The sequence below is a fragment of the Camponotus vicinus genome, unplaced genomic scaffold (genome assembly GCF_025532165.1).
Source record: "Camponotus vicinus isolate PSW18456_S1 unplaced genomic scaffold, iyCamVici1.0 SCAF_10, whole genome shotgun sequence".
Taxonomy (NCBI): Eukaryota; Metazoa; Arthropoda; class Insecta; order Hymenoptera; family Formicidae; genus Camponotus; species Camponotus vicinus.
Window position 1 is genome coordinate 10,469,290 of NW_028141946.1, and position 12,770 is coordinate 10,482,059.

The window sequence follows — 12,770 nt, forward strand, 5'->3', positions numbered from 1 at the left end:
GGCGGTGGCGGGGCCCTCCCCCCATCTAGGGGGGAAGGATCCCCTCCACAGCCGCGGTCACCATCACGCCCCCGACGGCACGTACGCCGAGGTACTGCGCAAAGCGAGGTACGGAGTCGGCGCCGAGAAGCTGAAGAACCTGGGAGTTGAGGACATGCGGGCCCGTCGTGGAATGACGGGCTCGTATGTCCTCGAGATCCCGGGCCCCACGAAGGAGGACAGGGAGTCCAAGGCGGAGGCCCTGGCCGCGGAAATGCGGAGGGTCTTCGCCGAGGACTCCTCTGTCCGTATAGACAGGCCCACAGCGGCGGTGCGGATTCGAGGCCTGGACGAGGCGGTGACAGTGGAGGAGGTGGTTGCTACCATCGCGGACAGGGGTTGGCCAAGCCCGAAGAAATAAGGGTCTCCATCAACAGGCCCACTTACGGGATGGGGGTTGCTTGGGTCCGCTGCCCTGTCAGAGCGGCGGACGACCTGGCCGAAGCCGCCCGCATAAGAATAGGGTGGACGACCGCCAGGGTGGAACTGGCAGCGGCGCGTCCCACCCACTGTTTTAGGTGCTGGGGAGAGGGACACGTGGCCTCCAGGTGCAGGGGCGCCGAGGACAGGTCTCGCACCTGTTACAGGTGGCCCCGTGGGCCACACGGCTGCATCCTGCCAGGCGGCCCCTTACTGCCTGTCGTGCGCGGAGGCGGGAAGGAAGGCGGATCACCGTAGGGGAGGAGTGAGCTGTGGACCTCCATCGGGACGGGCCACGCCGACCTCCGCTACGTCCTCACGTGGAGTGACAAGACGGGGGGGAGCGGGAGCTGAGGCGCCCCAACAGCGGCAGCAGCAACAGCAGCAGCAGCCACAAGGAAAGCCCCGGCCCTCGAGGAGCGGGACAGGAGGGAAGGAGAAGGAAGGGGAGAAGGAGGCGGCGGAGGAGAGGATGGAGATAGAGGACACTGATGGCCAAAGGTAAGCCAGCGCCCCTATCTATCCTACAGGCCAACCTCAACCACGCCCGCCGTGCGCAGGATCTTTTCCTGCACACAATGGCGGAGCGCGGTTGTGGGTTGGGCGTGGCGTCGGAGCCGTACGCGGCCCCCCCCGACCACCCGTCCTGGTTTCCGGGAGGGTGCTTGGGGGGGGCTGCCCCCCTGGTGGCCATCGTGCGGGAGGGCGACGAAGGGTCGCCCCCCTGCAGGATGGGGATCAGGGTTCGGCACTTCGCGATGGTGTGGTGGGGGACCACCTGCGTTGTAGGCATATACCTCCCTCCCTCGCTGAGCCTGGCCCAGTATGAGGCCGAGCTCGGCGAGATAGAAGAGGCGGTGAGGAGCGGCCTCCCCGGGCCGGTCCTCGTGATGGGCGACTTCAACTCCAAATCTCGGAGCTGGGGCTGCCCGTCCGAGGATCGGCGCGGGGAGACGCTGCGGGATTGGGCGGGATCACTCTGACCCTGCTCAATGTCGGGTCCGTCGCCACTTGCGTGAGGCCGCAGGGGGAATCCATCGTCGATTTGACGTGGGCCTCCCCTGCGGCTTTGCGCATGGTGGGGGGATGGAGGGTGGCCGCTGAGCTTGAGACCCTGTCGGATCACAGGTACATCGAGCTCAGCTTGGTCGCCCGACATCCGCCCACCGGGCCGGACTCACAGGAGATGCGTAGATGGTCCCTCACCAGGCTGAACCCGGACCTCTTGATGGCCTCGGTGCAGGCTTCGCTATGGGTCTGCGGGGAAGACCCTCTGGCGTGGGAGGTAAAGGGAGTGGAGGAGTTGGCATCGAGGCTTCGCAGTGCTCTCTGGGGAGCCTGCGACGCCTCGAAGCCAAGGGTAAGGAGAGGATGCGGGAGGAAGTCGGCGTACTGGTGGACCGAGGAGATCGCGAATCTCCGCGATGCCTCGGTCCGAGCCAGACGCCGACTTCAAAGATGTATGCGAAGGAGGGACCGTAGCGAGGCCTGTATTGAGCGGGCGCGGGGGGAGTGTCGGGATGCCCGACACTCCCTCGGCGTCGCCATCGGGAGGTCCAAGACCAGGGCCTGGGAGGAGCTGCTCGCCTCCCTGAACGAGGACCCGTGGGGGCGCCCGTACAGAATGATCCTCAAGAAATTGAGGCTGCAGGCGCCTCCGATTACGGAGTCTCTGGCTCCCGGCTTCCTTGGGGAGGTGGTGGAGACTCTCTTCCCCGGGGGAGCGGGGGCGCAGTGCCCTTCCCCCTCTCGAACCGCATGCCCGAGTGGAAGGAGGGCTGGGAGGTGACAGCGGAGGAGATGCGGGATGCTGTCCGGAGGATGAAGCCGAATAAGGCTCCCGGTCCGGACGGCATTCCGGGTAAGATTTGGGCCCTGGTCATGGGGGAAGCTGGCGGGTCCCTGAGGTACCTCTTTACGAGGTGCCTCAGGGAGGGGGTCTTCCCCTCTCTTTGGAAGGAGGCGAGATTAGTCCTCCTTCCGAAGGGAGGGAGGGACCCCGACGATCCGTCGGCTTACCGACCTCTCTGTCTTTTGGATGAGGTCGCTAAGCTGATGGAGAGGATAATGGTGGGGCGGCTCAATGAACACCTGCAACAGGTTGCGGGGCTCAACGAGTCCCAGTTCGGGTTCCGGGCGGGCCGGTCGACCATCGACGCGATTGATGGTCTGCGGGCCCGCTCGGAACAGATAGTCCAGCACGGGGGAATGGCGTTGGCTGTGTCCCTGGACATAGCCAACGCGTTTAATACTCTCCCGTGGGACATGATAGGGGCGGGACTACGAGCGCACGGAGTCCCGGATTACCTGTCCAGGGTAATCCGGGACTATTTCATGGGAAGGAGTATCTCCTGTCGCGATGCCGAGGGGGTGCGTAGGCGGTGGCCCGTCGTGCGCGGTGTTTCGCAGGGGTCCGTTCTGGGCCCGTTGCTGTGGAACATCGCGTACGATGAGGTATTGGGGAGGGTCCTTCCCCCCGGCTGCCATGTCATCTGCTACGCGGATTACACGCTAGTGGTAGCTGGGGGGAAGGACTGGAGGGATGCGACCGCGTTGGGGAACATCGCGATGGCCGGGGTGGTCCGCGGTATAAAAGCGTTGGGCCTGAAAGTGGCCCCCCGGAAGACGGAGGCCGTCTTTTTCCATGACGGCTCCCGGGGGGCCCCCCCCCAGGCTCACATTTAAGGTGGACGGACACGACGTCCAGGTGGGGACTCGGATGAAGTATCTGGGTCTCCACCTGGACGGAAGGTGGACCTTCGAGGAGCACTTTGCCCAGCTGGCCCCCAGGATAGGGTGGGTAGCGGCCTCGCTGGCGGGGCTGCTGCCCAACCTGGGGGGGCCGGACGGCCGTGTCCGCAAGCTTTATGTGGACGCGGTCGGATCGGTGGCCCTCTACGGGGCACCGATCTGGGCGGGTGCTGCCTCGGGGTCCAACAAGATCAGGGGAGTGCACCGCCCCATAATTTTAAGGGCCGCGCGTGCATACCGCACGGTCGCATATGCGGCGGTGGCGGTGCTGGCCGGGTCGCCTCCCCTGGAGCTCCTGGCCCAGGCCCGGGCCGAGATGTACTGGGGGATTAGGAGGCTCCGGGGGAGGGGAATTGTGGTGGAGCCGAGGGCCAAGAGGGCCATCAGGCTGAAGGCGGCAGACTCGGTCCTCGTGGATTGGCAGCGGCAATTGGCCGGGCCAGCCCGCGAGAACCAAAGAGTTGTGAGAGCCGTCCTCCCGGTCTTCGGGAGGTGGATGAGGAGGGCCTGGGGGCGGATCACCTTCCGGGTGGCACAGGTGGCGACCGGGCACGGGTGTTTCGGTCACTATCTGTGCCGCATCGGGAGGGAACCAACCCCCAGGTGCCACCACTGCGAGGAGGACCGGGACACGGCGCAGCACTCTCGAAGCCTGCTCGGCTTGGGAGGTGCAGCGCCGTGCCCTGGTCGCAGTGGTGAGAGTTGACCTCTCCCTCGGCGCCGTCATTGAGGCGATGCTGAGGGGGGAGGAGGAGTGGCGGGCAGTGGCCTCCTTTTGCGAGGAGGTCATGCGGAACAAGGAGGAGGCGGAGAGGGATCGGCGGATGATGCCCGCCCCAATGGCAGCACGAGGAAGAGCAGCGGCCAGGAGGACCCGGCGGGGGAGGAGAAGGCTGATTGGGCCTCTGGCCCCACCGCTGGACAGGGACTGAATGGGGGGAGGGACCTTGTTGAGACCCACTCCCCCCTTCACTGCAGGCTTGGCGGATAGGTGGGAGTGAGAGGGAGGTTCCGGGGCTGTGAGGGCCTCCTTATGGCCCTCCTCGGTGGCCCCACTCCCTTCCCCCCACCACGGCATTAGAAGAGGCCCCGTTCAGGGGCCGTGGCGAAGGGGGCCCCGGTGTGGAGCGGGGAGATCTCCCACCAGGACAGAACCCCATTGGACGGAGCCGGGAGGCGGACGGGTGTCCTTCCTCCCGGCTACAACGAGGGATTGCGGTGGGGGAGTCGCGGAAGAATGCCTGTGGCGTACCCGTGGCTCCCCCGTGACACCGCGGTGGAGGACACCCGCAGGGGTTTTAGCCGGTAGGAGTCCGGCATAACCCTCTCTCTCTCCCCAGGGAGGGGGGTATCCATGAGGATTTCCCCTGCGTATAAAAAAAAAAAAAATGTGTGTCTGTATGTGTATAGCGACCAGCTGATCGCAGCAGGCGCCCCGCGTAAGCACCCGCGTCTGACGGTGAATCGCGCCACCCTTGCCTGCCTCTTGTATTCGACCCGTCATACGTTAACTACTTCCTTTAATAATTCAAAAACTAAGCTTCGGACGAAATTTTGCCAAAAGAAAAATCGTCTTAGAATTGATTCAAGAATGTATCATTTCAGGGACAAGGGGGTTATTTTGAATCACCCTGTATATATACTGGGTGTTAAAAAGTCGACACGGTCGAATATCTCGATAAGGAAGAGTTTTACTAGAAAGTGTTTCAGACAAAAGTTGTATGGCTTCGAGGGGGACATAACATGGTACCATTGGTTTGACCTTGAAGAGTTATTTGAAGGTCACATGAAGGTCACCTTCAATTTCTTAATTGGAACCCTCTATTTTTTATTGCATATTCTTGTAGCTTATCTCGAGGGCTTTCCAAAACACTATAATAAAATATTTTGCCCTCAAGTACTTATTGAGTTATGAGGCTCCAAAGCAGTACTTTGCAGTACTTTGACATAAAGTACACAATATCTTGTTATGTTGTCATGTTATGGGGTCAAGTTGATCCTTAGGTATCATTCCAAGGTCAAATCAACTTTTCACCCAAATCTCTGTAGTTATGCATGTTATGCAGAAAAAATTACGAATCATCCTACTTTTAGCGCTATCCAGGAACAACGACGTGGACGTAGTAGAATTCTGTTCCCTTTGGGGTGCTTGATTAACGTGAGTCCCTTCGCCTCTCACGAAATGGTGTGACCTAGTTGATTAAGTGTTCGAATTGCTGTCCATTTGCTGTTTGACAATGACCTAGGCGCAAGTAAAAATTATCCAGAACATTCCGTCTTGTTTCTGGCGTGATACGGTCTACTTGGCGCACAATGCGTTCCCTAAGTTCCCCTAAATCAATTGGTTTTGTAGCATAAACGTTATCTTTTAGGTACCCCCTAGAAAATAATCTAATGGTGTTAAATCTGGAGATCTTGGAGGCCATTCAATAGTACCACGCCTTTCCAAATCCAAAAGGTATAAAACTAGGGGGATTCCCATTTAAAATTTCTTCTTCTGTACAAAGATTGCGTTTATGTACTGTACAAATGTTGGTACTAATGTGGGAGAACTGATTGTCTGTTTATTCAGTGTTTCATTTGTTTAACTGTAATCTCATTGCGATATTTCTTAGATACCAGGGGGAGGTGTTACGTCCCGCATTGCAGATTCGGATAGAAAAAAATACTTTTGAAGTAGTTAACTTTGTTTTGAAAATTGGAGTTTGATTTTCAATGAACTTTGTCTGGAGGCGATCTGTCGTTCCCTAATAAAAATATTGGTTTATTGCTACGCTGAAAAAGATTTCAGTGTTTCTTAAAATGTTTTTGTCTGAAAGAGAACGAATTACCTTGTTAATGATGCGGGATCATGGTGATCGCACTAGGTCATATGAGCAGACAGCTACTTTATTTAACAACACCTATCCAAATCGTCCACTGATTTCAAATTCTATTGTACGAAAAACGGTCGATTTGAACAAACAGGTTCTGTGAAGGACCGACCCCGTTCTGGCAGACCAAAATCAGCGACGAACATTGATAAAAGTGCACAGGTTTTGCAAACGTTTGCCGAAAATCCTCATACTTCTAGGAGGAAAGCAGCACTGGAGCATGAGATAAGCAATGCATCCGTTCATCATATTCTAAGTCATGAGAAATCCTTACAAAATTTATCTTACTCAAAAATTGTATGAGGATGATGCAGATCGAAGGATAGAGTTTTGCGATGAAATGATGCGCCTGTACGATGCTGATCGTACTTTTTTCGATCGCATTATTTTCTCGGATGAAGCTTTTTTCAATTAGATGGTGAGGTAAATCGGCATAATTGCCGCTATTGGGCTGATCATAATCCTTATTGGATGCGTGATATCCATACTCAATATCCTCGGAAACTAAACATTTGGGCTGGCTTCTGCGCCCGTGGAATTATTGGTCCATTTTTCATAAATGGAAATTTGAATGGAGAGAGTTATTTAAACCTATGACGAAATGAAGTCATACCCGCTGCTGAAAATTTATTTGATAGAGACTTACAAAACGTTTGGTTTCAACAAGACGGTGCCCCGTCTCACTTTGCGGTCGTAGTCCGAAATTATTTGGACGAAATCTTTGAATATCGGTGGATGGGAAGGCGTGGTACTATTGAATGGCCTCCAAGATCTCCAGATTTAACACCATTAGATTATTTTCTACGGGGATACCTAGAAGATAACGTTTATGCTACAAAACCAATTGATTTAGGGGAACTTAGGGATCGCATTGTGCGCCAAGTAGACCTTATCACACCAGAAACAAGATGGAATGTTCTGGATAATTTTTACTTGCGCCTAGGTCATTGTCACACAGCAAATGGACAGCAATTCGAACACTTAATCAACTAGGTCACACCATTTCGTGAGAGGCGAGGGGACTCACGTTAATCAAGTACCCCGATTCGTGAGAAGCGAGGGGACTCACGTTAATCAAGCACCCCGATTCGTGAGAGGCGAGGGGACTTACGTTAATCAAGCACCCCAAAGGGAACAGAATTCTACTACGTCCACGTCGTTGTTCCTGGATAGCGCTAAAAGTAGGATGATTCGTAATTTTTTCTGCATAACATGCATAACTGCAGAGATTTGGGTGAAAAGTTGATTTGACTTTGGAATGATACCTAAGGATCAACTTGACCCTATAACATGACAACATAACAAGATATTGTGTACTTTAAGTCAAAGTACTGCAAAGTACTGCTTTGGAGCCTCATAACTCAATAAGTACTTGAGGGCAAAATATTTTATTATAGTGTTTTGGAAAGCCCTCGAGATAAGCTAGAAGAATATGCAATAAAAATAGAGGGTTCCATTTAAGAAATTGAAGGTGACCTTCATGTAATCTTCAAATAACTCTTCAAACCATTGGTACCATGTTATGTCCCCCTCGAAGTCATATAACTTTTGTCTGAAACACTTTCTAGTAAAACTTCCTTATCGAGATATTCGACCATCCAGACTTTTTTAACACCCAGTATATATATATATATATATATATACTGGGTGTTTCGCAGAGAGTTTATATTACTATGCACAAACATTTATATGATTTATATATATATATATATATATATATATATATATATACCGCAAAAGTGTTCAATTATAATTATTTACGCGGTCCGCGACGGCTGATTCTTTAAGTGCGCGTCTTCGATATATATCGAAGTCCTCGTCCCGCAGACGTAACAATATATATATATATATATATATATATGTAATTATATAAATTAATTAATTATTTAATTAATATACTAATTATATACCCATTATATATATATATATATATATATATATATATATATATATATGAAATTATATACATTAATTATATATATGTATATATATATATATATATATAATTTATTTTTTTCACTTACTGGATAGTAGACATCCTGCTGAAGTACATACGGATTGCAATCATATCTACCCATTAGAGAATTGATAATTTGAACTCTAACGGCAAGATATAAATGCATCCATATGTATATATGGGTAATTTGCACGATTCGTATTTTTATGTATATTTTTATGACTATATATATATATTTTGTCGTTTATGATTTTCACTGCGCTCAACGCAGAATGCAAGTAGATGAGCAGAATTGTACACACATTTCATTTGTCTATGATAGACTGCGCCCAGCGCAGAATGCATTTTAATATTAATCACTGCGCCCAGCGCAGAAAATGCATTTTGATGGTAATCACTGCGCCCAGCGCAGAATGCATTTTAATGTTAATCACTGCGTCTAGCAGAATATATTTTGATATTATTTTCTACTCCAATGCTTATGTGTGTAGCTGTCTTTTTCAACATAATTTGTTTATTTCCACATAATAATCTATTTTTTTATCTTTTCTTTTTCCATCATTTTTTGTCTTTTTGCTTCAGTTATATAATCTGGGTCGCGGATTGTCATATTTCTTTCCAGTCGTGGATCAAGTAATTCTGGTAAAACACAGTCTTGATAAAATTGCTTCAGTTTAGCAACCATATTTTCAGACCAGAAAATATCATCACGTATAATTTTTTCCATTTTTAATCCAAATGGTGTCCATAATGCGAAGATGCAGTACTCTCGCTGTGTAATATGTAATTGCCCTTGTATTTGATAATAGTAAATGTGACTGCGTTTCATTTCTTTATCTTTTCCATTCTTATATAACGATTGCAGATTCGACATATTTGCTGTAATCGCATCTTCTGGTGTTAAAAATCGTGCTGCAAAAGGACATTTTATTTCTACAATTCCATCATCTATTAATCCATCTGACGAAGCGCCTAAAAATGGTATTTCTGAATCTATAAATAATCCGCAACGTTGAATGTTAATATTTAGTGCACTTTCGATACTTTTGCGTGCAACATCCTCGTATTTTATTCCGTGTTGCATTGCTTCCACATTCAATTGTTGTGGATATATGATTGATTTTACTCTTGACACACAAGAAGTACTCTTTCTCATTTTACATATGTATCCAAAGTGAGAAGCGGTTATTATTTTTGTGCGATAATATTGCCAAATGCCGCTTGTTGCTTGCTCTTTAGTTTCTTCTTCTATTGCTACTCGTTTTAATTGCCAATCTCGTAGCATATGCATGTGTTGCGCTTTTCTTAATTCTATTTCGGCTGATGTTGCATCAAGTTTATCAGCCTGCGGCCCATAATCTTTGTCAGCTACTGCACGTTTTACGTAACGTTGCGGTGTTGTTCGTTTTCTAGTGTCATGTGCACTTCTTTTTTTCTCATTTTCCAAATGCACTGCTATTTCCCCTGGTTTTGTTCCAAGAACATTACTTAAATAACTTATAGGCTTGCCAGTGTTAAATGCGACTACTGCAGCATTACAACGCGTTTCATACGATCCTCTTAGACCATAATTAACTCTTTTTCCACCAATACATTTTGCTATTACAGAGTTAAAAGTTTCTACTCTGTTACTGTCTTCATTTTGCAATAAACTTTTGGCATTCCAACTTATATATTTTAATGCATTTTGTAGCTTTTCATATAATCCACATCTTTTTAATTCTGGAATATAATTTTCTTCATTTTCTTTCTGCGATCCATCGCAGAAGTATCCTATTCTTGCACATTCATTGTGTTCGCCAAAAACGTGATTTATTATATTATGCAGGTCTATTTTGAGAGCCTTAATCTTTTCTTGCATTGTGCTCTCCTCTTCCAAATGATACTGTACAGCTTTCGTTACAGCTGTTCTAATTCGAAGTATCCGATTACCTATAACATTTCTTATTTTGCCAAAACGACCTTTTGTCTTCGCTATTTCTTTTATTTTTGATGCCAAGTTGCGCAATAAATGATTTCGACATTCAATTTTTTCTATAAAAATATTAGGATATGGATTTGCTTGTATTATTTTTTTATATACACTGCTATCTCCGTCTGCTATGAATGTGGAATAAATTAGTCCGCGCTTTTCTACGCTTGTCTTAAATCCTTCTACAATCGCATCTGCTTCCATGCTTGTTGAACTGCAATCTCTACCTCAATTTTTGTAGCATTTATGATTTGCAGGCTCTTTTTCAAGCTTTTCTGCTTTAACACAAACTGCACAATATTTATTTTTTACAGACATGTGCAGCACTTTGCCTGTTCGCGCACCAATTATTGTGCCTACACCTGATAAGTCATACCGTCCTGTTCTGTATGATCTTTTCATCCAGCTTCCGTCACCTTTTACTGCTATATGTGGTATTCTATTTATTATTTCATTGCGTTGTAATGCCAACTCACGTTCTTCATTCGCAGCAGTATTCATGCTTTCTTCTGCAATTTTTGCAAATGCTTCAGCAGCAGTTTCATGGGCCTTTTCATAGTTAAGGTTTAGGGTTAGGTATAGGTTTTTTTGGTCATGCACTTGATATTCATAGCAGCGCAACTTTCTTGTAACTGTGTATATCCAGTACCAGTTAGTATTGCGCCAGCCACTGCTCCTGTATTTACATCTAGACTTTCCTCAGGAAGTGGCTCACTCCAAACTGAACTTTCAAAATTGCACATTCGGCATTTGAAAAAAAATTTATTTTTTAATCCATACGCTCGGGCACCAATAAATACTAAGTCACGAAAACTACATTCTATTCCGTGACTATGGTAATCAAATTTTTCATGTAATTGTTCAAAAAGAAAGACAAAATCAACGATACATTTTCCTGGCATACTGCTACTTTCTACACGATATGCGTTTATATTATTATGTTATTAATGTGTCATTTTCTTCAGTCTCACTATCATCTTCTAATATTTTTTCCAATTCATTTTTGCTTAATGTGCATGTGATTCTTTCTTTGTTTGTAATATTTATTTCAAGACCCATTGCAGCTAATTCGTTATGCATAATTACATCATTTTGAATTATATCATTTTGCTCATCATTATCTAATGTGTAATTGTCCTGCTGTGTCAATCTTTCATCATCTGTATTTATTTCAATATTCATTGCATCTAATTCATCATGCATAATTATACCATCCTGAAAAACTCGCTCGTCTTTATCTACCTGCATTAGTTTTTTATTTAATATCTCTGTATTTTTCAATTTATTTTGTTTTCTATAAATAAATATAAAAATGTGAAAATAATGCACAAAGTTCTCGAATAAAATGTTTGCATATGTGATTGAAATTTTGCATTATTTTTTGTTTTATACTTAAAATAAATTATTTAATAAAAAATTAAAGCAGTTTCATTGAGGAAAAATAATTTTGGTTAAAATTTATACTGAAATACTGTCAAACTATTTTTGAAAAATATTTTCAATATTTTTTCCAAAAATACATAATACCAATTATCTTATAAATGACAAGATTTTTATTCTTTTTATAATAGGAGGGCGCGAACTTAGAGTCACGGATGAGCCTTTTTCTAGTATAATACTCTAGTACAAAAATACTTCAGTAAAGCAATAGGACGCAATGCTCAGCCGTTTTTTAGAAAATTTATTTAAAAAATACAGCATTTCTTATCTACCGGTAACTTTACACCATTCAACATGAAGACGGCGTAGTGCGGACACTTGAATCCGTATGTATAATGTAGCTGCGAACAAGGGTTCGATTACCGTCTCTCCAATTTTTTTTTATTAAAAAAAATTTTTTTATATAATTTGGCCACAAATTATATATATATTTATTTAAAAACAAATTAATTTAACTATTAATATGATTGATTGATAGTTTATTGTTGCCCCTTGGGGATTACAAGGCGCTTTTACAAGGAGCGTTCCCGAACCTTTAACAAAACTATATCATTTCTCCCCACCGACCTGGCCATTTTGCGACCATTACAGACTACGATACCCTCACCCACCCTACGCATCCTCCCCCTCCTTGCCCTCCCCCCCTCGTCCCCCCTATCACCCGCCTGGCTTCAGACCCTCCTTCTCCCGCCTTTGTTTCCTTCTTGTGGTTGACTGCTTCCTCTGCACCTCTCCCTCTTCTCTCTTTTCTCCTGTCCCTTCCTTCCTCCGTCCAGCCTCTCTTCCTCCCTCGTACTTTTCCTTTCGCTCTTATCCTCTCCTTCCTTTTCCTTCCAGCATCAGAAATGACTGCACAGACTAGACCAAACCAAATTAAAAACAGAAACAAATAACAAAGGCTATCAACTCCTCCCCTCGCCACCCTCCCTTTCCACCCTTTCCCTTCAGCCTTCCCTCCTATCCCTCTCTACCCTTCTTCTTCCACCCCTATACCCTTCTCCCTATCCCTACTCATCCCCCCTTCCTCCTCCTACCCTTCCCTTTCTTCATTTCTTACCTTCCTCACCCTCTTTCCCTTTCCCCCCTTCTTACTACTCATCGCTTTCATCCTCTGTTTCCTCCATCTCCTCATGCCACCTATCTTTCTCCACATCCCACCCCCAAGCCTTCCCATCTATCCATATCCTTCTATTTGTGACTACCACCACCCTCCCCCTCGCCCTTTCTGTCCTTGCCCTCTCCACCAGCTTCCACCTTACCCTCCTCTCCTCCAACGTCAAGTCCTCGTCTACCCCCACCCCCCAGTTCCTCCTTATCT

General features: G+C 47.1%; 1 pseudogene; it reads right to left on the minus strand.

The window, feature by feature from the left end:
• Positions 1 to 8,572: 8,572 nt before the first annotated feature.
• Positions 8,573 to 10,414, minus strand: LOC145960883 (uncharacterized; annotated as a pseudogene).
• Between the last annotated feature and the right edge of the window lie 2,356 nt (positions 10,415 to 12,770).